Raw genomic sequence first — 27,315 nt, forward strand, 5'->3', positions numbered from 1 at the left:
TGAAAACCAAAATTGCTGAACAATATCAATAATCTTAAGGTTACAAGTTCATCTTCAGAGATCTTGGAAGTTTATGGGGCTGTTCACACGTCTGTGTTTTTGCTGTGGATTGAATGAACCATACAAAATCACGAAGACATTCTTGTTTTTGATCCCATCCACAGATTGAAATAAGTCTAGGGTCTGTGTGTTACACAACTGTCCAGGGTCCAAGCTCTGCTCCCTTCACGCTGGTATACTAATCTTTCTTGTGTTCCACATTGGGTTTTGCAAGTAGTCTGGTGTGCTCCTATGTGATCATATACCTAGGCTGATATAAGGCCTACCAAGACTCACACCTGTGTCTTGGTATTAAGACTCTTAGATTGTCTGTACACCATGACCTGCTCAGTAGGGTTGAGCGAAACGGGTCGTTTATTTTCAAAAGTCGCCGACTTTTGGCAAAGTCGGGTTTCATGAAACCCGATCCGACCCCTGTGCGGGGTCGGCCATGCGGTACGCGACTTTCGCGCCAAAGTCGCGTTTCAATGACGCGAAAAGCGCCATTTCTCAGCCAATGAAGGTAAACGCAGAGTGTGGGCAGCGTGATGACATAGGTCCTGGTCCCCACCATCTTAGAGAAGGGCATTGCAGTGATTGGCTTGCTGTCTGCGGCGTCACAGGGGCTATAAAGGGGCGTTCCCGCCGACCGCCATGTTACTGCTGCTGATCTGAGCTTAGGGAGAGGTTGCTGCCGCTTCGTCAGAAGCAGGGATAGCGTTAGGCAGGGTCCATTAACCACCAAACCGCTTGTGCTGTAGCGATTTCCACTGCCCAACACCACCTTCGGTGTGCAGGGACAGTGGAAGCTACATTTTTATTTTTTTTCCCCTCAGCTCTGTAGCTCATTGGGCTGCCCTAGAAGGCTCCCTGATAGCTGCATTGCTGTGTGTACGCCGCTGTGCAAACCAACTGCTTTTTTCAAAGCACAAATCCTCTTGTTCCTTCCTTTCTGCACAGCTATCTTTTTTGTTTGTCCACACTTTTTATTTAATTTGTGCATCAGTCCACTCCTTATTGCTGCCTGCCATACCTGGCTGAGATTACTGCAGGGAGATAGTAATTGTTGGACACTCCCTGTTTTTTTTTTTTTTTGTGGGAGATTAAGATTGACATTTCTGCTAGAGTGCCATCCCTGTGTGTGCCATCTCTCACTCAGTGGGCCATAGAAAGCCTATTTATTTTTTTGCTTGATTTGGGTTCTAAAATCTACCTGAAAAAATCACTACATCAATCAGTGGGAGAAAAATATTGGCTTCAGGGCTTGTGTGCCACTCCTGACTCCTGTGTGCATCATCACTCACTCAGTGGGCCATAGAAAGCCTATTTTTTTTTTTTTTGCTTTATTTGGGTTCTAAATTCTACCTGAAAAAATCAATAAATCAATCAGTGGGAGATTAATATTGGCCTTTGGGCTTGTGTGACAGTCCTAAGCGTGCCATCTCTCTCTCTCAGATAGTGGGCCATAGAAAGCCTATTTATTATTTTTTTTATTGGGTTTATAAATTTTCCCTGGAACAAAAAAAAAAAAGTGGGAGATTAATATTGGCCTCTGGGCTTGTGTGCCAGTCCTGAGCGTGCCATCTCTCTCACAAATAGTGGGCCATAGAAAGCCTATTTATTTATTTTTTTTTGTTTTATAAATTCTCCCTGAAAAAAAAAGGGAGATTAATATTGGCCTTTGGGCTTGTGTGCCAGTCCTAAGCGTGCCATCTCTCTCTCTCTCAGATAGTGGGCCATAGAAAGCCTATTTATTATTTTTTTTATTGGGTTTATAAATTTTCCCTGGAACAAAAAAAAAAAAGTGGGAGATTAATATTGGCCTCTGGGCTTGTGTGCCAGTCCTGAGCGTGCCATCTCTCTCACAAATAGTGGGCCATAGAAAGCCTATTTATTTATTTTTTTTTGTTTTATAAATTCTCCCTGAAAAAAAAAGGGAGATTAATATTGGCCTTTGGGCTTGTGTGCCAGTCCTAAGCGTGCCATCTCTCTCTCTCTCAGATAGTGGGCCATAGAAAGCCTATTTATTATTTTTTTTATTGGGTTTATAAATTTTCCCTGAAAAAAAAAAAAAGTGGGAGATTAATATTGGCCTCTGGGCTTGTGTGCCAGTCCTGAGCGTGCTATCTCTCTCACAAATAGTGGGCCATGGAAAGCCTATTTATTTTTTTGGTTGATTTGGGTTCTAAATTCTACCTGAAAAAATCAATAAATCAATCAGTGGGAGATAAATATTGGCCTCTGGGCTTGTGTGCCACTCCTGACTCCTGTGTGCGTCATCTCTCACTCAGTGGGCCATAGAAAGCCAATTTTTTGTTTTATTTGTTTTATAAATTCTCCCTGAAAAAATCATTTTATTTTATTTGGTTTCTAAATTCTTCCTGAAAAAATCATTTTTTTTTTATTATTTTTTTTTCCTAAAGTCTCCCTGGAAAAAAAAAAAAAAATCAAATCAGTGGGAGATTAATATTGCCCTTTCTGCTTGTGTGCCAGTCTTGACTCCTGGGTGTGCCATCTCTCTCTCTCTCTCTCTCTCTCTCTCCAATTGTGGGCCATAGAAAGCCTATTTTTTTTTTTAGCTTGATTTGGGTTCCAAAATCTACCTGAAAAAATCACTACATCAATCATTGGGAGAACAATATTGGCCTCTGGGCTTGTGTGCCACTCCTGACTCCTGTGTGCGTCATCTGTCACTCAGTGGGCCATAGAAAGCCTATTTTTTGTTTTATTTGTTTTATAAATTCTCCCTGAAAAAATCATTTTATTTTATTTGGTTTCTAAATTCTTCCTGAAAAAATCTTTTTTTTTTATAATTTTTTTTTCTAAAGTCTCCCTGGAAAAAAAAAAAAATCAAATCATTGGGAGATTAATATTGCCCTTTCTGCTTGTGTGCCAGTCTTGACTCCTGGGTGGGCCATCTCTCTCTCTCTCCAATTGTGGGCCATAGAAAGCCTATTTTTTTTTTTTTAGCTTGATTTGGGTTCCAAAATCTACCTGAAAAAATCACTACATCAATCATTGGGAGAACAATATTGGCCTCTGGGCTTGTGTGCCACTCCTGACTCCTGTGTGCGTCATCTCTCACTCAGTGGGCCATAGAAAGCCTATTTTTTGTTTTATTTGTTTTATAAATTCTCCCTGAAAAAATCATTTTATTTCATTTGGTTTCTAAATTCTTCCTGAAAAAATCTTTTTTTTTTTATAATTTTTTTTTTCTAAAGTCTCCCTGGAAAAAAAAAAAAAAATCAAATCAGTGGGAGATTAATATTGCCCTTTCTGCTTGTGTGCCAGTCTTGACTCCTGGGTGGGCCATCTCTCTCTCTCTCCAATTGTGGGCCATAGAAAGCCTATTTTTTTTTTTTTAGCTTGATTTGGGTTCCAAAATCTACCTGAAAAAATCACTACATCAATCATTGGGAGAACAATATTGGCCTCTGGGCTTGTGTGCCACTCCTGACTCCTGTGTGCGTCATCTCTCACTCAGTGGGCCATAGAAAGCCTATTTTTTCTTTTATTTGTTTTATAAATTCTCCCTGAAAAAATCATTTTATTTTATTTGGTTTCTAAATTCTTCCTGAAAAAATCTTTTTTTTTTATTATTTTTTTTTTCTAAAGTCTCCCTGGAAAAAAAAAAAATCAAATCAGTGGGAGATTAATATTGCCCTTTCTGCTTGTGTGCCAGTCTTGACTCCTGGGTGTGCCATCTCTCTCTCTCTCCAATCGTGGGCCATAGAAAGCCTATTTTTTTTTTAGCTTGATTTGGGTTCCAAAATCTACCTGAAAAAAATCACTACATCAATCATTGGGAGAACAATATTGGCCTCTGGGCTTGTGTGCCACTCCTGACTCCTGTGTGCGTCATCTCTCACTCAGTGGGCCATAGAAAGCCTATTTTTTCTTTTATTTGTTTTATAAATTCTCCCTGAAAAAATCATTTTATTTTATTTGGTTTCTAAATTCTTCCTGAAAAAATCTTTTTTTTTTATTATTTTTTTTTTCTAAAGTCTCCCTGGAAAAAAAAAAAATCAAATCAGTGGGAGATTAATATTGCCCTTTCTGCTTGTGTGCCAGTCTTGACTCCTGGGTGTGCCATCTCTCTCTCTCTCTCCAATTGTGGGCCATAGAAAGCCTATTTTTTTTTTAGCTTGATTTGGGTTCCAAAATCTACCTGAAAAAATCACTACATCAATCATTGGGAGAACAATATTGGCCTCTGGGCTTGTGTGCCACTCCTGACTCCTGTGTGCGTCATCTCTCACTCAGTGGGCCATAGAAAGCCTATTTTTTCTTTTATTTGTTTTCTAAATTCTCCCTGAAAAAAATCATTTTATTTTATTTGGTTTCTAAATTCTTCCTGAAAAAATCATTTTTTTTTATTATTTTTTTTTTTCTAAAGTCTCCCTGGAAAAAAAAAAAAATCAAATCAGTGGGAGATTAATATTGCCCTTTCTGCTTGTGTGCCAGTCTTGACTCCTGGGTGTGCCATCTCTCTCTCTCTCTCCAATTGTGGGCCATAGAAAGCCTATTATTTTTTTAGCTTGATTTGGGTTCCAAAATCTACCTGAAAAAATCACTACATCAATCAGTGGGAGATAAATATTGGCCTCTGTGCTTGTGTGCCACTCCTGACTCCTGTGTGCGTCATCTCTCACTCAGTGGGCCATAGAAAGCCTTTTTTTGTTTTATTTGTTTTCTAAATTCTCCCTGAAAAAATCATTTTATTTTATTTGGTTTCTAAATTCTTCCTGAAAAAATCATTTTATTCTATTATTTTTTTTTCCTAAAGTCTCCCTGAAAAAAAAAAAAAATCAAATCAGTGGGAGATTAATATTTACATTTGTGCTTCAGTGACAGTCCTGCGTGTGTGGCATCTCTCTCATTTGTTGCCACCAACAACAGAGTGTGTAACATTGTGCCTGATTTTCGTTGTGGTCTCACTCACCTGTAAAGGGGTAGCTAAATCATACTGAAGTTATAGCTCACCGTGTAAGTTGTGTGACAGCAACAAATACCGTTAGTTTGGTTACGTTTTTAAAACAATGAGGAAGTCTGGTGGAAGAGGTCGTGGCCGGGGGCGTTCATTGTCAGCTGGTAATGAGGGTAGTGGTAGTGGTGGAGCATCAGCTGGTCGTGGGAAAAAAAATATTGCACCTAAGTCTGGAGCTGTGGAGCCAGGTTCGTCGTCTGGCTACACAAGGCCTCGAACGCTCCCTTTTCTGGGAGTAGGAAAACCGCTTTTAAAGCCGGAGCAGCAAGAGCAAGTTTTGGCTTATCTTGCTGACTCAGCCTCTAGCTCTTTTGCCTCCTCTCGTGAAACTGGTAAATGTCAAAGCAGCGCGTCGTTAGTGGATGTTCACGGTCAGGGACAAGTCGCTTCCTTGTCCTCTTCAGCAAAAACAACAACAGAGAAGAATGCAGCAGGCGACACAACGGGTTACTCCATGGAGCTCTTTACACATACCGTCCCTGGCTTAGAAAGTGAAGCAGTTAACAGTCCATGCCCATTACAAGTTGAATCTGACATGGAGTGCACTGATGCACAGCCACAGCCAGACTACTATGCTGGTCCTTTGACTCAGACCACAACATTGCCCTCGCAGGGTAATGATCAAGAATCAGACCCTGATGAGACTATGTTGCCCCATCACGAACGCTATACCACTGACCGACACGGTGACACAGACGAAGTTGCACACGAGCTACAAGAAGAGGTAATAGATGACCCAGTTCTTGACCCCGATTGGCAGCCATTGGGGGAACAGGGTGCAGGCGGCAGCAGTTCTGAAGCGGAGGAGGAGGGGCCGCAGCAGGCATCAACATCGCAACAGGTTCCATCTGCCGGGCCCGTATCTTGCCCAAAACGCGTGGCAAAGCCAAAACCTGTTGGAGGACAGCGTGGCCATCCGGTTAAAGCTCAGTCTGCAATACCTGAAAAGGTATCCGATGCTAGAAAGAGTGCAGTCTGGCATTTTTTTAAACAACATCCAATTGATCAGCGCAAAGTCATCTGTCAAAAATGTTCAACTACCTTAAGCAGAGGACAGAATCTGAAAAGTCTCAATACAAGTTGCATGCATAGACATTTAACCACCATGCATTTGCAAGCCTGGACTAACTACCAAACGTCCCTTAAGGTTGTAGCACCCTCGGCCAATGAAGCTAGTCAGCAATGCAACATCCCTTCCGGCAGTGTAGGGCCACCATTTTCCGCACCACCTGCAGTATCTGTGCAGGTTTCTTTGCCAGGCCAAAGCAGTCAGGGTCAGGGAATCACCAGTTTCGTAGTAGGAAACACTGCATCTAGGGCACCGGCGGCAACAATACCATCTCCCACCGTCTCTCAGTCTGCCATGTCCACCGGCACCCCCGCTAGTTCCACGATCTCCAGCTCTCCAGTCCAGCTCACCCTACATGAGACTATGGTTAGAAAAAGGAAGTACTTAGCCTCGCATCCGCGTACACAGGGTTTGAACGCCCACATAGCTAGACTAATCTCGTTAGAGATGATGCCCTACCGGTTAGTTGAAAGCGAAGCTTTCAAAGCCCTGATGGACTACGCTGTACCACGCTACGAGCTACCCAGTCGACACTTTTTTTCCAGAAAAGCCATCCCAGCCCTCCACCAGCATGTTAAAGAGCGCATCGTCCATGCACTCAGGCAATCTGTGAGCACAAAGGTGCACCTGACAACAGATGCATGGACCAGTAGGCATGGCCAGGGACGTTACGTGTCCATCACGGCACACTGGGTGAATGTGGTGGATGCAGGGTCCACAGGGGACAGCAATTTTGGGACAGTTCTGCCTAGCCCACGGTCTAGGAAACAATTAGCTGTAGCCGTTCGCACCCCCTCCTCCTCCTCTTCGTCCTCCTGCAGAAGCGAGAGCTCGTCCACAGACCGCAGTCGCACAACCACTCCATCCGCAGCTGCCACTGTTGCACACCAGGTCTCCCATTATGGGGCAGCTACTGGCAAACGTCAGCAGGCTGTATTGGCTATGAAGTGTTTGGGCGACAACAGACACACCGCGGAAGTTCTGTCCGAGTTCTTGCAGAAAGAAATGCAGTCGTGGCTGGGCACTGTAGATCTTGAGGCAGGCAAGGTAGTGAGTGATAACGGAAGGAATTTCATGGCTGCCATCTCCCTTTCCCAACTGAAACACATTCCTTGCCTGGCTCACACCTTAAACCTGGTGGTGCAGTGCTTCCTGAAAAGTTATCCGGGGTTATCCGACCTGCTCCTCAAAGTGCGTGGACTTTGCTCACATATCCGCCGTTCGCCCGTACACTCCAGCCGTATGCAGACCTATCAGCGTTCTTTGAACCTTCCCCAGCATCGCCTAATCATAGACGTTGCAACAAGGTGGAACTCAACACTGCACATGCTTCAGAGACTGTGCGAACAGAGGCGGGCTGTTATGTTTTTGTGGGAGGATACACATACACGGGCAGGCAGTAGGATGGCAGACATGGAGTTGTCAGGTGTGCAGTGGTCGAAGATTCAAGACATGTGTCAAGTCCTTCAGTGTTTTGAGGAATGCACACGGCTGGTTAGTGCAGACAACGCCATAATAAGCATGAGCATCCCCCTAATGCGTCTGCTGATGCAAAGTTTGACGCACATAAAGGATCAGGCGTCTGCAGCTGAGGAAGAGGAAAGCCTTGATGACAGTCAGCCATTGTCTGGCCAGGGCAGTGTACAGGACGAGGTAGCGGGCGAAGAGGAGGAGGAGGACGAGGAGGATGATGGGGATGATTATATTTTTAATGAGGAAGCTTTTCCGGGGCCACTGGAAATTGGTGGCGCGGCAAGGCCGGGTTCTGGTTTTTGGAGGGACACAAGTGACGTGGATTTGCCTGAAACTGCCCCTCAACCAAGCACAACCGCAGATTTGAGAACTGGAACTTTGGCCCACATGGCGGATTATGCCTTACGTATCCTCAAAAGGGACACACGCATTACTAAAATGATGAACGATGACGATTACTGGTTGGCCTGCCTCCTTGATCCTCGCTATAAAGGCAAATTGCAAAATATAATGCCACATGAGAACTTGGAACTAATATTAGCAACCAAACAATCAACTCTTGTTGACCGTTTGCTTCTGGCATTCCCTGCACACAGCGCCCGTGATCGTTCTCACACGAGCTGCAGGGGCCAGCAGACCAGAGGAGTTAGAGGGGCAGAAATCAGAAGTGGCGTTGGCCAGAGGGGTTTTCTGACCAGGTTGTGGAGTGATTTTGCTATGACCGCAGACAGGACAGGTACTGCAGCATCAATTCAAAGTGACAGGAGACAACATTTGTCCAGTATGGTTACAAACTATTTTTCATCCCTTATCGATGTTCTCCCTCAACCGTCATTCCCATTTGATTACTGGGCATCAAAATTAGACACCTGGCCAGAATTGGCAGAATATGCATTGCAGGAGCTTGCTTGCCCGGCAGCTAGTGTCCTATCAGAAAGAGTATTCAGTGCTGCAGGTTCAATACTAACAGAAAAAAGGACTCGTCTGGCTACCCAAAATGTAGATGATCTAACCTTCATTAAAATGAACCACAACTGGATTTCGAAATCTTTTGCCCCACCTTGCCCGGCTGACACCTAGCTTTCCTATGAAAAGGTCTTGCCTGTGGACTATTCTGAATGCCTTTTCCAATCTCGTAATTTTCTGCACCTGATTGTCCAGCATACGACATGTTTACACCTCACTAAATGGCCAAACTCCCCACACGGGGCCGTGGTATCGACACTTGGCGCCAGCACCCGTGAGAGTGCTGTTTGTCTGAAGAGGTGGGTGTGCCCGCTTTTGGTTGACGGCACTGCCACTGGGTCCCTCCTAGTACAATAAAGTGTCTCTGGCGGTGGTGGTGCGCACCCAACGTCAGACACACCGTTGTAATATGAGGGGCCCTGGGCCTGTACCGCCGGCCACAAGACAGTTCCCCCCCCCCAGCTCAAACAGTGCTCTACCACTTGCAAAATTATCTCACAGCTCCACCAATGTTTAGTCTATGCGCTGACATCCTTCAATGCCTGCCACTGACAATACCATTGTATTGACATTTTTGTTATGTTAGGCCTTCGAAGCCTGTCTGCGGTCACTCCTTCCACTATGCCTCCACTGACCACACCACTGCTGCCCGTGTACCCCTGGAACCAATTTAAAATTGCCTACAGCCATGTGTTATTATTTTAGGCCTTCGATGCCTGTCTGCGGTCACTCCTTACAATATGCCTCCACTGACCACACCACTGCTGCCCGTGTACCCCTGGAACCAATTTAAAATTGCCTACAGCCAGCCCAATTTTTTTATTTTAGGCCTTCGATGCCTGTCTGCAGTCCGTTCTTTCTACTACTACTACACTGACCAGGCCACTGCTGCCCGTGTACCCCTGGAACCAATTTAAAATTGCCTACAGCCATGTGTTATTATTTTAGGCCTTCGATGCCTGTCTGCGGTCACTCCTTCCACTAGGCCTCCACTGACCACACCACTGCTGCCCGTGTACCCCTGGAACCAATTTAAAATTGCCTACAGCCAGCCCAATTTTTTTATTTTAGGCCTTCGATGCCTGTCTGCGGTCCGTTCTTGTTACTACTACTACACTGCCCAGGCCACTGCTGCCCGTGTACCCCTGGAACCAATTTAAAATTGCCTACAGCCATGTGTTATTATTTTAGGCCTTCGATGCCTGTCTGCGGTCACTCCTTCCACTAGGCCTCCACTGACCACACCACTGCTGCCCGTGTACCCCTGGAACCAATTTAAAATTGCCTACAGCCAGCCCAATTTTTTTATTTTAGGCCTTCGATGCCTGTCTGCGGTCCGTTCTTTCTACTACTACTACACAGACCAGGCCACTGCTGCCCGTGTTCCCCTGAAACCAATTTAAAATTGCCTACAGCCATGTGTTATTATTTTAGGCCTTCGATGCCTGTCTGCGGTCACTCCTTCCACTAGGCCTCCACTGACCACACCACTGCTGCCCGTGTACCCCTGGAACCTATTTATAATTGCATAGAGCATCCTTTTTTTAATAGTAGGCGTACAAAGTCTGTCTGCGGTTCACTATTGAAATTGTCCTCCACTGCCCAGAGCACTGCAGCTTGTGTACCCCTGTAACTTTTTTCTGCTGCAGTGAGCCACATTTTTGGTTTGAGTCCTACTACCTGTGTCTGTCTGCGCCACTCAATTCAGCTGTGTTCCTTTGAAAAAAGCTGAGCGTCAATTGTCTTGTTTTCAGCCTCTAGGAATTTTAAAACTGCATTGGGTGTACAACTTTGGTAGGGCCTACTAACGGTGTCTGCCTCCCCAAGGTGTTCCCCAGGTTTCCTCTCCATTGCTTCAATCTTCATGCTCTCGTTTAGTAGTTGTTGGAAACTACGCTGCATTAGGCCTACAAATTGGGTATGGGGTGTAGAGAGATGGTGTGTTCCACTCCAAGGTGTTCCCCAGGTTTCATCGCCATTGCTTCGATCTTCATGCTCTCGTTTAGTAGTTGTTGGAAACTACGCTGCATTAGGCCTACAAATTGGGTATGGGGTGTAGAGAGATGGTGTGTTCCACTCCAAGGTGTTCCCCAGGTTTCCTCTCCATTGCTTCGATCTTCATGCTCTCGTTTAGTAGTTGTTGGAAACTACGCTGCATTAGGCCTACAAATTGGGTATGGGGTGTAGAGAGATGGTGTGTTCCACTCCAAGGTGTTCTCCAGGTTGCCTTTCCTGAGCTTCGATCTTCATGCTCTCGTTTAGTAGTTGTTGGAAACTACGCTGCATTAGGCCTACAAATTGGGTATGGGGTGTAGAGAGATGGTGTGTTCCACTCCAAGGTGTTCCCCAGGTTTCCTCGCCATTGCTTCGATCTTCATGCTCTCGTTTAGTAGTTGTTGGAAACTACGCTGCATTAGACCTACAAATTGGGTATGGGGTGTAGAGAGATGGTGTGTTCCACTCCAAGGTGTTCTCCAGGTTGCCTTTCCTGAGCTTCGATCTTCATGCTCTCGTTTAGTAGTTGTAGAAAACTACACTGCATTAGGCCTACAAATTGGGTATGGGGTGTAGAGAGATGGTGTGTTCCACTCCAAGGTGTTCCCCAGGTTTCGTCCACATTGCTTCGGTCTTCCGACTCTCGTTTAGTAGTTGTAGAAAACTACACTGCATTAGGCCTACAAATTGGGTATGGGGTGTAGAGAGACGGTGTGTTACACTCCAAGTGTTCCCCAGGTTTCGTCCACATTGCTTCGATCTTCCGACTCTCGTTTAGTACTTGTTGAAAACTACACTGCATTAGGCCTACAAATTGGGTATGGGATGTAGAGAGATGGTGTGTTCCACTCCAAGGTGTTCTCCAGGTTGCCTTTCCTGAGCTTCAATCTTCATGCTCTCGTTTAGTAGTTGTTGGAAACTACGCTGCAGTAGGCCTACAAATTGGGTCTGGGGTGTAGAGAGATGGTGTGTTCCACTCCAAGGTGTTCCCCAGGTTTCCTCTCCATTGCTTCGATCTTCATGCTCTCGTTTAGTAGTTGTTGGAAACTACGCTGCATTAGGCCTACAAATTGGGTATGGGGTGTAGAGAGATGGTGTGTTCCACTCCAAGGTGTTCTCCAGGTTGCCTTTCCTGAGCTTCGATCTTCATGCTCTCGTTTAGTAGTTGTTGGAAACTACGCTGCATTAGGCCTACAAATTGGGTATGGGGTGTAGAGAGATGGTGTGTTCCACTCCAAGGTGTTCCCCAGGTTGCCTTTCCTGAGCTTCGATCTTCATGTTCTCGTTTAGTAGTTGTTGGAAACTACGCTGCATTAGGCCTACAAATTGGGTATGGGGTGTAGAGAGATGGTGTGTTCCACTCCAAGGTGTTCCCCAGGTTTCCTCTCCATTGCTTCGATCTTCATGCTCTCGTTTAGTAGTTGTAGAAAACTACACTGCATTAGGCCTACAAATCGGGTATGGGGTGTAGAGAGATGGTGTGTTCCACTCCAAGGTGTTTCCCAGGTTTCGTCCACATTGCTTCGGTCTTCCGACTCTCGTTTAGTAGTTGTAGAAAACTACACTGCATTAGGCCTACAAATTGGGTATGGGGTGTAGAGAGACGGTGTGTTACACTCCAAGGTGTTCCCCAGGTTTCGTCCACATTGCTTCGATCTTCCGACTCTCGTTTAGTAGTTGTTGAAAACTACACTGCATTAGGCCTACAAATTGGGTATGGGGTGTAGAGAGATGGTGTGTTCCACTCCAAGGTGTTCTCCAGGTTGCCTTTCCTGAGCTTCGATCTTCATGCTCTCGTTTAGTAGTTGTTGGAAACTACGCTGCATTAGGCCTACAAATTGGGTATGGGGTGTAGAGAGATGGTGTGTTCCACTCCAAGGTGTTCCCCAGGTTTCCTCGCCATTGCTTCGATCTTCATGCTCTCGTTTAGTAGTTGTTGGAAACTACACTGCATTAGGCCTACAAATTGGGTATGGGGTGTAGAGAGATGGTGTGTTCCACTCCAAGGTGTTCCCCAGGTTGCCTTTCCTGAGCTTCGATCTTCATGCTCTCGTTTAGTAGTTGTTGGAAACTACGCTGCATTAGGCCTACAAATTGGGTATGGGGTGTAGAGAGATGGTGTGTTCCACTCCAAGGTGTTCCCCAGGTTTCGTCCACATTGCTTCGATCTTCCGACTCTCGTTTAGTAGTTGTTGAAAACTACACTGCATTAGGCCTACAAATTGGGTATGGGGTGTAGAGAGATGGTGTGTTACACTCCAAGGTGTTCTCCAGGTTGCCTTTCCTGAACTTCTATCTTCAGGCTCTCATTAAATTGTAGTTAAATGGAACAACTGCATTTGGCGGACTAGTTGGTTTGGGGCCTACTATCGGTGTCTGCCACTCCTTGCTGTTCTCCTGGTTTCCTGTCCTGAAATTCCATTTTCAGGCTCTTGTTAAGTAGTTGTTAATGTTAGACTGCATTTGGCCTACTAGTTGGGTTGGGGCCTAGTATCGGTGTCTGCCACTCCTTGCTGTTCTCCTCAACTGAACAAAGCTGGGCCGCCTGTTTACTACGGTTGCCAATTTTGAACTGCATGTCAACTACTTACTGATTTGGGCCTACTCTCTGTGTCAGCCTCTCATTCCAGTTGTCCTCCACTGCAATGCCCCCTGGTTAGTCCTGTGTTACCAATTTTGAACTGCATTTAGCCCACTTTATTCTTTGGGCCCATATCTGTGTTTCCTCCTCATCCTGCCCATTGCCCAGCCAGTGATAGATGAGTCTGCTGGTACATTGATCCATAACGCTAAATTCCCCGTGCACGCTACACAGCAAGATTGTGACCCTGCTGAAAGTCAGGTTCCTCTTCACGCATACCATACCACCTTACACGGGGACAAAGAGGAAGGTGCAGATGAAAGTGCAGGTTCCTTCATCAGGTGGGGGGAGGAATACTAGTTGGTGACGTCACTGGCACAGGGCCTCTCATAGTACGCAAAAGTGTTGCTGCCGGTGGGAGGCGCCCCCGCCGTGCAAACACACCGCTGTACTTTGAGGGGCCCTGTGCCAGTGCCAATGTCAACGAGTGGGCCCCCCCTGCTTGCTCAGGATCACAGCACTTGCAAAGTTGAAATACTTACCTCTCCCTGCTCCACTGCCGTGACGTGGTCCAGATTTACTGGGCCCACTAATTACTTGAACCAGCCCTACCCCCCACAACTTTAGCCAAATGACCCCCAATTTCAAATGCCTTCCAATTATTATAAGGTAAATTATGATTGACAAGCTTCTTTAACAAGAATGGATGTTTTTGCCATGGGCAGTGTAGGTGTTTTCCTGGCCTCCACTCACTGCCGACTATGCTCCCCCATTGACTTGCATTGGGTTTCGTGTTTCGGGCGATACCCGACTTTTCGCGATAATCGGCCGATTCCACTCGACTCGACTTCTAAGATAGTCGGGTTTCGCGAAACACGGCTCGACTCTAAAAAGGTCAAGGTCGCTCAACCCTACTGCTCAGTACCTGTCTATGGTCTCCAGGACCTCTGCTACCTGTCTGCAGTCTTCAGGATCTCTGCTACCTATCTATGGTCTACAGGCCTCTGCGGTCTACAGGACCTCTGCTACCTACCTAAAAAAAGGGTCAAAAACTGTTGTGAATTCTGCTCTTGGGCTCCCTCCGGTGGTTATGAGTGGTAGTGCTGCGGTAGTTGGATCGCAGCATTTATCAGGTGTATCTATTTTTTGCAATTTGGGCTGGGCTATATAGCCTTGCTTGTTCCTTTAGTCAGTGCCAGTTGTCCATTGTTTTTGGAGGATTCTCATCCCTTCTGGTCTTTCCTGTTCGCTGTGCTTTTCTTCAAAGATAAGTCCTGGCTTTGTTTTTGCTGTCCACCTGCTGTGGACCTTATAGTTCTGTGCATTTTTCATGTTTTGTCTTGTCCAGCTTTGTTGTGAAGGATTTTTTGCAGCCAAGCTGTGTCTCTGGAGATACAGATATACCCTCCATGTCTTTAGTCAGATGTGGTGTTTTGTATTTTCTGTGGTGGATATTTTCTAGTGTTTTAATACTGACCGCATAGTACTCTGTTCTATTCTTTCTTTTTAGCTAGTATGGCCTCCTATGCTAAATCCTGATTTCATGTTTGCGTATGTTATTTCCCTCTCCTCTCACAGTCAATATTTGTGGGGGGCTGTCTATCCTTTGGGGATTTTCTCTGAGGCAAGATAGGTTTCCTGTTTCTGTCTTTAGGGGTAGTTAATTCTTAGGCTGTGTCGAGGGGTCTAGGGAGCGTTAGGTACCCCCCACGGCTACTTCTAGTTGCGCTGCTAAGTTCAGGGTTTGCGGTCAGTACAGGTGCCACCTTCTCCAGAGTACGTCTCATGCTGCTCCAAGGCCTCCAGATCATAACAGTACAACTGGCCAACAATGAGTTAATTGCATCTCAAAAGAAGGGAGAAAAGGTTTTGAGCCATTTTTTTTCCTTTTTCCTTAGCCTGTTCCTCCCTCTTAATCTCTGTGGCTGCAGAACCTAGTAATAACATGAGTGTTCAGTAGTTAGTTTCTCGTGTGGATCAGCTTGCTGCTAGGGTACAGGGTATTTCAGATTATATTCAGACTCCTGCCTTAGAACCTAGGATTCCCACTCCTGATTTATTCTTTGGTGACAGATCCAAATTTTTGAGTTTCAAAAATAACTGTAAACTGTTTTTTGCATTGAGACCCCGGTCTTCTGGTGATCCCATTCAGTGGGTTAAAATCATCATATCCCTGCTGCGTGGTGACCCACATGATTGGGCATTTTCCCTGGAAACTGGCAATCCTGCTTTGCTTAATGTTGATTCTTTCTTTCAAGCATTGGGGTTATTGTATGATGAGCCTAATTCTGTGGATCAAGCTGAGAAAATCTTGCTGGACCTGTGTGAAGGTCAAGAAGCGGCAGAATCGTATTGCCAGAAATTTAGAAAATGGTCTGTACTGACTAAATGGAATGAGGATGCCTTGGCGGTAATTTTCAGAAAGGGTCTTTCTGAATCCGTTAAAGATGTTATGGTGGGGTTCCCCACGCCTGCTGGTCTGAGTGATTCTATGTGTCTGGCCATTCAGATTGATCGTCGCTTGCGCGAGCGCAGAGTTGTGCACACTATGGCGTTGTCCTCTGAGCGGAGCCCTGAGCCTATGCAGTGTGATAGGATTTTGTCTAAAGCTGAACGTCAAAAATTCAGGCGTCAGAATAGGTTGTGTTTTTACTGCGGCGATTCTGCTCATATTATTTCTGATTGCCCTAAGCGTACAAAGAGAATCGCTAGTTCTGTTACCATCAGTACTGTACAACCTAAATTTCTGTTATCTGTGACCTTGATCTGCTCATTATCATCATTTTCTGTCATGGCATTTGTGGATTCAGGCGCCGCTCTGAACTTAATGGACTTAGAATTTGCCAGACGTTGTGGTTTCCCCTTGCAGCCTTTGCAGAACCCTATTCCTTTAAGGGGCATTGATGCTACACCGTTGGCAAAAATAAACCTCAGTTTTGGACACAGATGACCATGCGCATGGCGCCAGCCCATCAGGAAGATTGTCATTTTTTGGTGTTGCATAATTTGCATGATGATATTGTGCTGGGTTTTCCATGGTTACAGGTACATAATCCGGTGTTAGATTGGAAATCTATGTCTGTGACTAGTTGGGGTTGTCAGTGGGTTCATGGTCACGTTCCTTTAATGTCAATTTCCTCTTCCCCCTCTTCTGAAATTCCTGAGTTTTTGTCAGACTTCCAGGATGTATTCGATGAGCCCAAATCCAGTTCCCTTCCACCGCATAGGGACTGTGATTGTGCTATTGACTTGATTCCAGGTTGTAAGTTCCCTAAGGGCTGTCTTTTCAACCTGTCGGTGCCAGAACATGCCGCCATGCGGAGCTATATTAAGGAGTCTTTGGAGAAGGGGCATATTCGGCCATCTTCTTCACCATTGGGAGCAGGTTTTTTTTTTGTTGCCAAGAAGGATGGCTCCTTGAGACCCTGTATTGATTATCGCCTCTTGAATAAGATCACGGTCAAATTTCAATACCCTCTGCCTTTGCTTACTGATTTGTTTGCTAGGATTAAGGGGGCTAGCTGGTTTACTAAGATTGACCTTCGAGGGGCATATAATCTTATTCGTATTAAGCAGGGTGACGAATGGAAAACTGCATTTAATACGCCCGAAGGCCATTTTGAATACCTTGTGATGCCATTCGGACTCTCTAATGCCCCATCTGTGTTCCAATCCTTCATGCATGATATCTTTCGGAGTTATGTTGATAAATTCATGGTTGTATATTTGGATGATATTTTGATTTTTTCCGATGATTGGGAGTCTCATGTGAAACAGGTCAGGATGGTATTTCATATCCTCCGTAATAATGCTTTATTTGTGAAGGGGTCAAAGTGCCTCTTTGGAGTGCTGAAGGTTTCTTTTTTGGGCTTCATTTTTTCTCCCGCATCTATAGAAATGGATCCGGTTAAGGTTCAGGCTATTCATGATTGGATTCAGCCCACATCTGTGAAGAGCCTTCAGAAATTCTTGGGCTTTGCTAATTTTTATCGTCGTTTCATTGCCAACTTTTTCAGTGTGGTTAAACTTTTGACCGATTTGACGAAGAAAGGCGCTGATGTGACGAATTGGTCCTCCGCGGCTGTTTCTGCCTTTCAGGAGCTTAAACGCCGATTTACTTCTGCCCCTGTGTTGCGTCAGCCGGATGTTTCTCTTCCATTCCAGGTTGAGGTTGACGCGTCTGAGATTGGGGCAGGGGCCGTTTTTTCTCAGAGGAATTCTGATGGTTCTATGATGAAACCGTGTGCCTTCTTTTCTCGGAAGTTTTCGCCTGCGGAACGCAATTATGATGTCGGCAATCGGGAGTTGTTGGCTATGAAGTGGGCATTTGAGGAGTGGCGACATTGGCTTGAGGGGGCCAAGCACCGTATTGTGGTCCTTACCGATCATAAGAATTTGATTTACCTCGAGTCTGCCAAACGGCTGAATCGTAGACAGGCTCGATGGTCCCTGTTTTTCTCCCGTTTTGATTTTGTGGTCTCGTACATTCCTGGTACTAAGAATGTTAAGGCGGATGCCCTCTCTAGGAGTTTTTTTCCTGATTCCCCTGGGGTTCTTGAGCCGGTTGGCATTCTGAAGGAAGGGGTGGTTCTTTCTACCATCTCCCCTGATTTACGACGGGTTCTTCAGGAATTTCAGGCTGATAAACCTGACCGCTGTCCAGTGGGAAACTGTTTGTTCCTGATAGATGGACTAGTAAAGTGATTTCTGAGGTTCATTGTTCTGTGTTGGCTGGCCATCCTGGGATTTTTGGTACCAGAGATTTGGTTGCTAGGTCCTTTTGGTGGCCTTCTTTGTCGCGGGATGTGCGTTCTTTTGTGCAGTCCTGTGGGATTTGCGCGCGGGCTAAGCCTTGCTGTTCCCGCGCTAGTGGGTTGCTTCTGCCTTTGCCGGTCCCTGAGAGACCTTGGACGCATATTTCTATGGATTTTATTTCAGATCTTCCGGTTTCCCAGAGGATGTCGGTTATCTGGGTGGTTTGTGACCGGTTTTCTAAGATGGTTCATTTGGTACCTTTGCCTAAATTGCCTTCCTCTTCTGATTTGGTTCCGTTGTTTTTTTTAGCATGTGCTTCATTTGCATGGCATTCCGGAGAATATTGTGTCCGATAGAGGTTCCCAGTTTGTGTCTAGGTTTTGGCAGGCCTTTTGTGCTAGGCTGGGCATTGATTTGTCTTTTTCTTCCGCATTTCATCCTCAGACAAATGGCCAGACCGAGCAAACTAATCAGACTTTGGAAACTTATTTGAGATGCTTTGTGTCTGCTGATCAGGATGATTGGGTGGCTTTCTTGCCATTGGCCGAGTTTGCCCTTAATAATCAGGCTAGTTCTGCTACCTTGGTTTCGCCTTTTTTTGTAATTTTGGTTTTCATCCTCGTTTTTCTTCAGGGCAGGTTGAGCCTTCTGATTGTCCTGGTGTGGATTCTGTGGTTGATAGGCTGCAGCGGATTTGGGCTCATGTGGTGGACAATTTGGTGTTGTCTCAGGAGGAGGCTCAACGTTTTGCTAACCGTCGTCGGTGTGTTGGTTCCCGGCTTCGGGTTGGGGATTTGGTCTGGTTGTCTTCCTGTCATGCTCCTATGTTCCCCTAAGTTCAAGCCTTGGTTTATTGGTCCTTATAGGATTTCTGAAATTATCAATCCAGTGTCTTTTCGTTTGGCCCTTCCAGCCTCTTTTTCCATCCATAATGTGTTCCATAGATCTTTGTTGCGGACGTATGTGGTGTCCGTTGTTCCCTCTGTTGATCCTCCGGCCCCGGTGTTGATTGATGGTGAGTTGGAGTATGTGGTTGAGAAGATTTTGGATTCTCGTTTTTCGAGGCGGAAGCTTCAGTATCTGGTCAAATGGAAGGGCTATGGCCAGGAGGATAATTCTTGGGTTGTTGCCTCCAATGTTCATGCTGACGATTTGGTTCGTGCCTTTCATTTGGCTCGTCCTGATCGGCCTGGGGGCTCTGGTGAGGGTTCGGTGACCCCTCCTCAAGAGGGGGGGGGGTACTGTTGTGAATTCTGCTCTTCGGCTCCCTCCGGTGGTTATGAGTGGTAGTGCTGCGGTAGTTGGATCGCAGCATTTATCAGGTGTATCTATTTTTTGCAATTTGGGCTGGGCTATATAGCCTTGCTTGTTCCTTTAGTCAGTGCCAGTTGTCCATTGTTTTTGGAGGATTCTCATCCCTTCTGGTCTCTCCTGTTCGCTGTGCTTTTCTTCAAAGATAAGTCCTGGCTTTGTTTTTGCTTTCCACCTGCTGTGGACCTTATAGTTCTGTGCATTTTTCATGTTTTGTCTTGTCCAGCTTTGTTGTGAAGGATTTTTTGCAGCCAAGCTGTGTCTCTGGAGGTACAGATATACCCTCCATGTCTTTAGTCAGATGTGGTGTTTTGTATTTTCTGTGGTGGATATTTTCTAGTGTTTTAATACTGACCGCATAGTACTCTGTTCTATTCTTTCTTTTTAGCTAGTATGGCCTCCTATGCTAAATCCTGATTTCATGTCTGCGTATGTTATTTCCCTCTCCTCTCACAGTCAATATTTGTGGGGGGCTGTCTATCCTTTGGGGATTTTCTCTGAGGCAAGATAGGTTTCCTGTTTCTGTCTTTAGGGGTAGTTAATTCTTAGGCTGTGTCGAGGGGTCTAGGGAGCGTTAGGTACCCCCCACGGCTACTTCTAGTTGCGCTGCTAAGTTCAGGGTTTGCGGTCAGTACAGGTGCCACCTTCTCCAGAGTACATCTCATGCTGCTCCAAGGCCACCAGATCATAACAAAAAACACTGCAAACATAAGCACTTTTTTGCTACATTTGTTTCCCCATTCATTAGAATAGGTGAAAAATAATGCTGCAAAACTGCTGAAAGAATTGACATGCTGCAAATCTGAATCTGAAAAAAAAATTAATGTATCAAATGAGGGCTCGTCTTATAGTTTGAATTTACTGTAGCTTACCTGAGGGGTGGGGTGTGTGATGGTGGATCGGGGTCACAGGAGGCAGGGTTGCCGCTGCAGTAAGCCGGGAACGGCAGGAGTGGAGCGAAGCTGCGGGCCCTGGGCTGGTAGGAGTGGGTGTCCCGGCAGTTGGCTTCATGAAAATATCTTTATACAGGCAGGAGCGGAGTCCCCGCTCTACACATTGCTCTCCTGGCGGTAGGCTTCAGGAAAATAGCCGCCAGAGGTGGCACTTGTGAAGGTTGAGATCTTAGGTCGTCATTGATTTTTCCCTACTCATTAGGCTGCCGTCACACTAGCAGTATTTGGTCAGTATATTACATCAGTATTTGTAAGCCAAAACCAGGAGTGGAACAATTAGAGGAAAAGTATAATAGAAACATATGCACCACTTCTGCATTTATCACACACTCCTGGTTTTGGCTTGCAAATAATGATGTAAAACACTGACCAAATACTGCTAGTGTGATGGCAGCTTTAGTATGGATAAAATCTGCACCAAAAATGCGAACATAATTGACATCAAGCAGATTTACATCAGCTGCAAATCTGCTGGGAAAAAATAAGCACCATGTCAATGGGCCTTCAAGAATCTCATTCACTTTGCTGGTACTAGGAAATCCTATAAGTTTTATGACAAAACTGCAGAGAAAAAATTGCAACAAAAAAGGTCGTGTGCACATAATCTAAGGTTAAACAGCAAAAATTAAATGGATTGCTCATGACGTCCATATTTGTTGATCTTCGTCAACCTGTTCAAATGTTCTCTCATCAGTCATTGGTGACATACCGTGCAGAAACGACACCTGCGCTGATGTCTACAACTAGGAGGTAACAAAAAAAAATCACAATTAAAAATTGTGTATCATCACTAAAAAGGGGGTAAAACTTGAGCCACAAGCACATGGTCAGTATTTGGTGATTTTTTTACCTCAGTATTTGTAAGATAAAACCAGGTGAGGAACAATCAGAGGGAAAGTATAATAGAAACACATCATCACCTCTGTATTTATCACCCACTCATGGTTTTGCCTTACAAATACTGAGGTAAAAAACTCAACGTGTGAACATGGCCTTGAAATTCTGTTAATTGAATTCATTAGTAGATTTGTAGATTGTGAGCCCTCGCGGGCAGGGTCCTCTCTCCTCCTGTACCAGTTGTGACTTGTATTGTTTAAGATTATTGTACTTGTTTTTATTATGTATACCGCTCCTCACATGTAAAGCGCCATGGACTAAATGGTGCTATAATAATAAATAATAATAATTAATAATTTTAGCAGCCTGTAAGTTGCTGGTGCACGAGTAGGAATACTGCAAAGTCATCAGTTATATTTAGGAATTCTCCATTTGCTTTCAAGTTCAAAGTCCTATGTACAATATGGAATGTGAGAAGACGTATGCTGATAAGTTGCTTATAAAAAGGAGGACAGTGTGCTTGAAAAATCCATTAACCTCAGTGCTCCTTTCCAGATTGTTATGATATTCGGCCAGGTTCATATGGCTAAGTACATCATTTTCGGTGACAGTGTTTCAGAACTTTGCCTTCTCAGGTAAACTTTGCAATGTCAGACACTTTTATGTTAAATGCTTATCCTGGAATTTTTATTTCAACCCCTTTGAAAGAGATCACTGATGAAAACAAGGAGAAAAATTGCCAGACATGGCTGAAGGTGGAATTATTAATGAGATGTGGCATGTCTGCCAAACATTGTGCCCGATACTTTAGTTACCTCCCTAGTCCGATAAAGAGGCAGATGTTTACTGAATCATGAAAACATCCTCTTTCTATAAAATCCCTTTAATCCAGCATTAAGTGATAAGGAGAGGAGCTGGATTATCAATATGGGCAGTAACAAATATTCGCATTTCCCTTCGTGGCCCTTTTGCCAAGCAAGAAGACACCAGATTTGCATTGATACATGATGTGGGGCACTATTTAATAGATTTTGCATTAGTGTCTGTACATCCATCTAACCCCTATCACTATATTACCAGGCAGCTCAAAATAAAGCAATCCTAACATAAAAGTAATGATCCGATTTTCCAACATGACAATTAAATTTCAACCCGAGAAGGCGGTATCTCTCTTTGGCATGCTACCCTTAAGACCCTGCACTAGGCTTAATTATACAAGGTTTCACACAAAAGTTTTCCTTTAATTTTACTTTAATGCTTAAGTGGATTTTTGTTCCATATATTTTTTTTTATTAAATATAGCACATGTTGAAATATATTCTTTTTTTTTAAATTTCTAATTTTCTAATATTAGTTTTTATATATTTTTTTGTACATGGTTATGGGAGCAGCCATCTTAACTAAGCTGTTGTTAACTGCACTAACAGATATGATTTACAACAGCTTCATGGGCCATAGGAAATAATAGTCTAGAGAGCAGGGGTGCAAATATGAGGGATACTGGGGTTGCAGTCGTACCTGTGCCCTTGAAGAGGTTAGGGAGGTGCATAAGCTCCCTTTGTCACATATGAGAAAATCAATACTATTAAAGAGTCGGGATAGTTGAGAATTTTGCATTGGGTTTTATGAGCTTCAATTGCATCAAGGTTAAGATGTTCTGTTATAGGTTTACCATGACAGAGAGGGTCCAGAAGAAAGCGGTGTCTGATTCCACATACTCTTGCACTAATTAGAAGCACTTCACCATCGTATTAAACACTGCAGGTTTTTGTTAGTAGTGCAGGGTTTAATCTATTCAGTTGAGAGTCTCAGAAGTTTTCCTGCTTTGATGATCTCAGCTGTTCAGTGTTGGCCACTCCCCTCTGCTATATATAGTCATTTCTAGCAATCAGAATTGCCAGTGCTAGTTTTATAATGCCTGGTGTTGGAGATGTTTGTTGAGGAGACGTTTGGAGTGTTGATCTAAAAACCATTGCTAGTGATTTGTCGGTGTGCACACCCTCATCTTCTCCTATTCAGTTGTTCCTTCGTTTTACATCCCAGTGTTCCACTCTGTTGTTTGTGAGTGCATATTTGTATGATTGGTACTTTCATTTATCCCTGTACCTCTTCCCTTGTTAGTCTGGTTTGTATATTCTTTTATATAACTACTCCCCTCTTCCGAGGTGGGAGGAGGGGACAGATAAGGACTGATTCAGGAGCTCAGTAAGGTACACAATTATCAGTAATCCGGGGAGCAGGGATGGCTAAGGTGCCCCTAGCTTTATGGATAAGGAACGAACCTCTAGCCCCGGGAAATTAAACTACGATCACGTTATTATGTTCATTAGCTTTTCTGGAAGTGTTTTATAGGCATATTCTGTGATCTGTGCAAAGGTCTTGAAGCAGGGGGTGAGCTGTGAATAGCAGATCCTGTGATATCTATATATAATCAATACCTTTTAATTATGTAATGATTAAGAGATGACTGTTACAAAGTTTTCCATACAAAATAGAAAGTCACAGCTTATGCTAAGGATTCATGACCGTAGGGAAAACTGTAAGATTTCAGGATTTTTTAAAATATAGATAATGATATCAAAAATTAAAATGGCACCTCGGTGCTGTATCCATGGAATATGTCACAATATGCATTTAAATATTGTATAATAGAGATTAATCACTCCCTAAACTGCAAAATCTTCAGTAAGTATAGCTCACTCCACAACACATTCGAGCAGCGACCATCCATACAGCGACCTCTGCAAATAATACATTTGAGCATTAATCACAGATATATTAAACGCAAATTGACTTTTTACAGAAATATCTAAAAAAATGTATCTTGATAGCCTCTGGTATTTTAAGCCGGTGAAAAGGTCAGAATATTGTTCGATTCATGCCATTTCACTGTTTCTATTATATATGATTCAATAATGTTTTTTACTGCTTTTTACAATTTTAGATATCTTTTCATAGTGCATACTTTAAAAATATGACTTAAAAATGACTTATTACTCCAGGCTTACGGCTCTGATTTCACGCATAAAAACACAGCTAAGCATAAAGTAAAATAATGTAGAGGCCAATTACTATATAACAAGTCTCCGCCATTCACTTAAAAATCAATTAATAAAAAAAATAATATAAGCTAAATGTGGATGTGCATGCCCCGTAACTATAAGGCCGGGGTCACACTCAGCGTATGAAAATACGGTCCGTTTTTTACGGCCGTAATATGCAGTAATTGTTCCAAAACACTGTTCCGTATTCAATGCGAGGATGTGATTTTTACGCACAAATTTATCCGTGTGTCATCCGTATGGCTTGCAAAATGGACATATCATGGATCCATCGGCTCAAATATTCTTAAAAACATATATACAGTATATATATATATATATATATATATATATATATATATATATATATATATATACAGTACAGCCCAAAAGTTTGGACACACCTTCTCATTTAAAGATTGTTCTGTATTTTCATGACTATGAAAATAGTACATTCACATTGAAGGCATCAAAACTATAAATTAACACATGTGGAATTATATACTTAACAAAAAAGTGTGAAACAACTGAAATTATGTCTTATATTCCAGGTTCTTCAAAGTAGCCACCTTTTGCTTTATTGACTGCTTTGCTCATTCTTGGCATTCTCTTGATGAGCTTCAAGAGGTAGTCACCGGGAATGGTCTTCCAACAATCTTGAAGTAGTTCCCAGAGATACTTAGCCCTTATTGGCCCTTTTGCCTTCACTCTGCGGTCCAGCTCACCCCAAACCATCTCGATTAGGTTCAGGTCTGGTGACTGTGGAGGCCAGGTCATCTGGCATAGCACCCCATCACTCTCCTTCTTGGTCAAATAGCTCTTACACAGCCTGGAGGTGTGTTTGGAGTCATTGTCCTGTTGAAAAATAAATGATGTTCCAACTAAACGCAAACCAGATGGAATAGCATGCCGCTGAAAGATGCTGTGGTAGCCATGCTGGTTCAGTATGCCTTCAATTTGGAATAAATCCCCAACAGTGTCACCAGCAAAGCACCCCCACACATCACACCTCCTCCTCCATGCTTTACGGTGGGAACCAGGCATGTAGAGTCCATCCGTTCACCTTTTCTGCATCGCACAAAGACACGGTAATTGGAACCAAAGATCTCAAATTTGGACTCATCACACCTAAGCACAGATTTCCACTGGACTAATGTCCATTCCTTGTGTTCTTTAGCCAAAACAAGTCTCTTCTGCTTGTTGCCTGTCCTTAGCAGTGGTTTCCTAGCAGCTATTTTACCATGAAGGCCTGCTGCACAAAGTCCCCTCTTAACAGTTGTTGTAGAGATGTGTCTGCTGCTAGAACTCTGTGTGGCATTGATCTGGTCTCTAATCTGAGCTGCTGTTAACCTGTGATTTCTGCGGCTGGTGACTTGGATAAACGTATCCTCAGAAGCAGAGGTGACTCTTGGTCTTCCTTTCCTGGGGTGGTCCTCATGTGAGCCAGTTTCTTTGTAACGCTTGATGTTTTTTGCCACTGCACTTGGGGACACATTCGAAGTTTTCCCAAATTTTCAGACTGACTGACCTTCATTTCTTAAAGTCATGATGGCCACTCATTTTTCTGTACTTAGCTGCTTTTTTCTTGCCATAACACAAATTCTAACAGTCTATTCAGTAGGACTATCAGCTGTGTATCCACCAGACTTCTGCACAACACAACTGATGGGCCCAACCCCATTTATAAGGCAAGAAATCCCACTTATTAAACCTGAGAGGGCACACCTGTGAAGTGAAAACCATTCCCGGTGACTACCTCTTGAAGCTCATCAAGAGAATGCCAAGAGTGTGCAAAGCAGTCATCAAAGCAAAAGGTGGCTACTTTGAAGAACCTAGAATATAATACATATTTTCAGTTGTTTCACACTTTTTTGTTAAGTATATAATTCCACGTGTTAATTCATAGTTTTGATGCCTTCAGTGTGAATTTACAATTTTCATAGTCATGAAAATACAGAAAAATCTTTAAATGAGAAGGTGTGTCCAAACTTTTGGTCTGTACTATATATATATATATATACATATATATATATATATATGTCAGTGAGACACATATATATTTATGTTTAATTCAGCGCTAGATAGCAGAAAAGCCGGTAATTCAATTGCCGGCTTTTCCTATCTCCTTCACAAACCCGACAGGATATGAGACATAGTTTACATACAGTAAACCATCTCATATCCCTTCTTTTATTACATATTCCTCTTTAGTAATGTAAGAAGTGTCTTTGTGTCAAATTTGGGGTCTCTAGCTATTAAATTAAAGGGTTAAATCCCGGAAAAAATTGGCGGGGGCTCCCACACAATTTTCTTCGCCAGACTGGGAAAGCCAGTGACTGAGGGCAGATATTAATAGCCTAGAGAGGAACCATGGTTATAGGACCCCCCTGGCTAAAAACATCTGCCCCCAGCCACCCCAGAAAAGGCACATCTGTAAGATGCGCCTATTCTGGCACTTAGCCTCTCTCTTCCCACTCCCCTGTAGCTGTGGGATATGAGGTAATGAAGGGTTAATGTCACCTTGCTATTGTAAGGTGACATTAAGCCAGGTTAATAATGGAGAGGCGTCAATTATGACACCTATCCATTATTAATCCAATAGTACGAAATGGTTAATAAAACACACACATTATTAAAAAGTATTTTAATGAAATAAAGACAGAGGGTGTTTTAATATTTTATTATACTCTTAATCCACCTGAAGACACTTGTCACCTGAAACAAAGTTAAAAAAAACAAACAACAATATCCCATACCTTCCGTCGTTCAGTCTTGTCCCACGCTGTAAATCCATCTGAAGGGGTTAAATAATTTTACAAGCAGGAGCCTGCTAATGCAGCTGTGCTCCTGACTGTAAAACTTGGTGAATGAATGGAATGCAGGGGAATGTACTGTAGTTACCTCGAGTCTCTGTGATGCGCACTCTGCTGGATGAACTCATATGAACTCTAGCGTGGGAAAATATTCTGAAAAGTTCCCAGGCTCGAGTTCATATGAGTTCATCCAGCAGAGGGCGCATCACTGCATCATCTGACAGATGTGCCTTTTCTGGGGTGGCTGGGGGCAGATGTTTTTAGCCGGGGGGGTCCTATAACCATGGTCCCTCTCTAGGCTATTAAAATCTGCCCTCAGTCACTGGCTTTCCCAGTCTGGCGGAGAAAATTGCGTGGGAGCCCATGCCAAATTTTTCTGGGATATAGCCCTTTAATTTAATAGCTAGAGACCCCAAATTTGACACAAAGAAACTTCTTACATTACTAAAGAGGAATATGTAATAAAAGAAGGGATATGAGATGGTTTACTGTATG

Source organism: Ranitomeya imitator, chromosome 3, assembly GCF_032444005.1.
Source record: "Ranitomeya imitator isolate aRanImi1 chromosome 3, aRanImi1.pri, whole genome shotgun sequence".
Taxonomy (NCBI): Eukaryota; Metazoa; Chordata; class Amphibia; order Anura; family Dendrobatidae; genus Ranitomeya; species Ranitomeya imitator.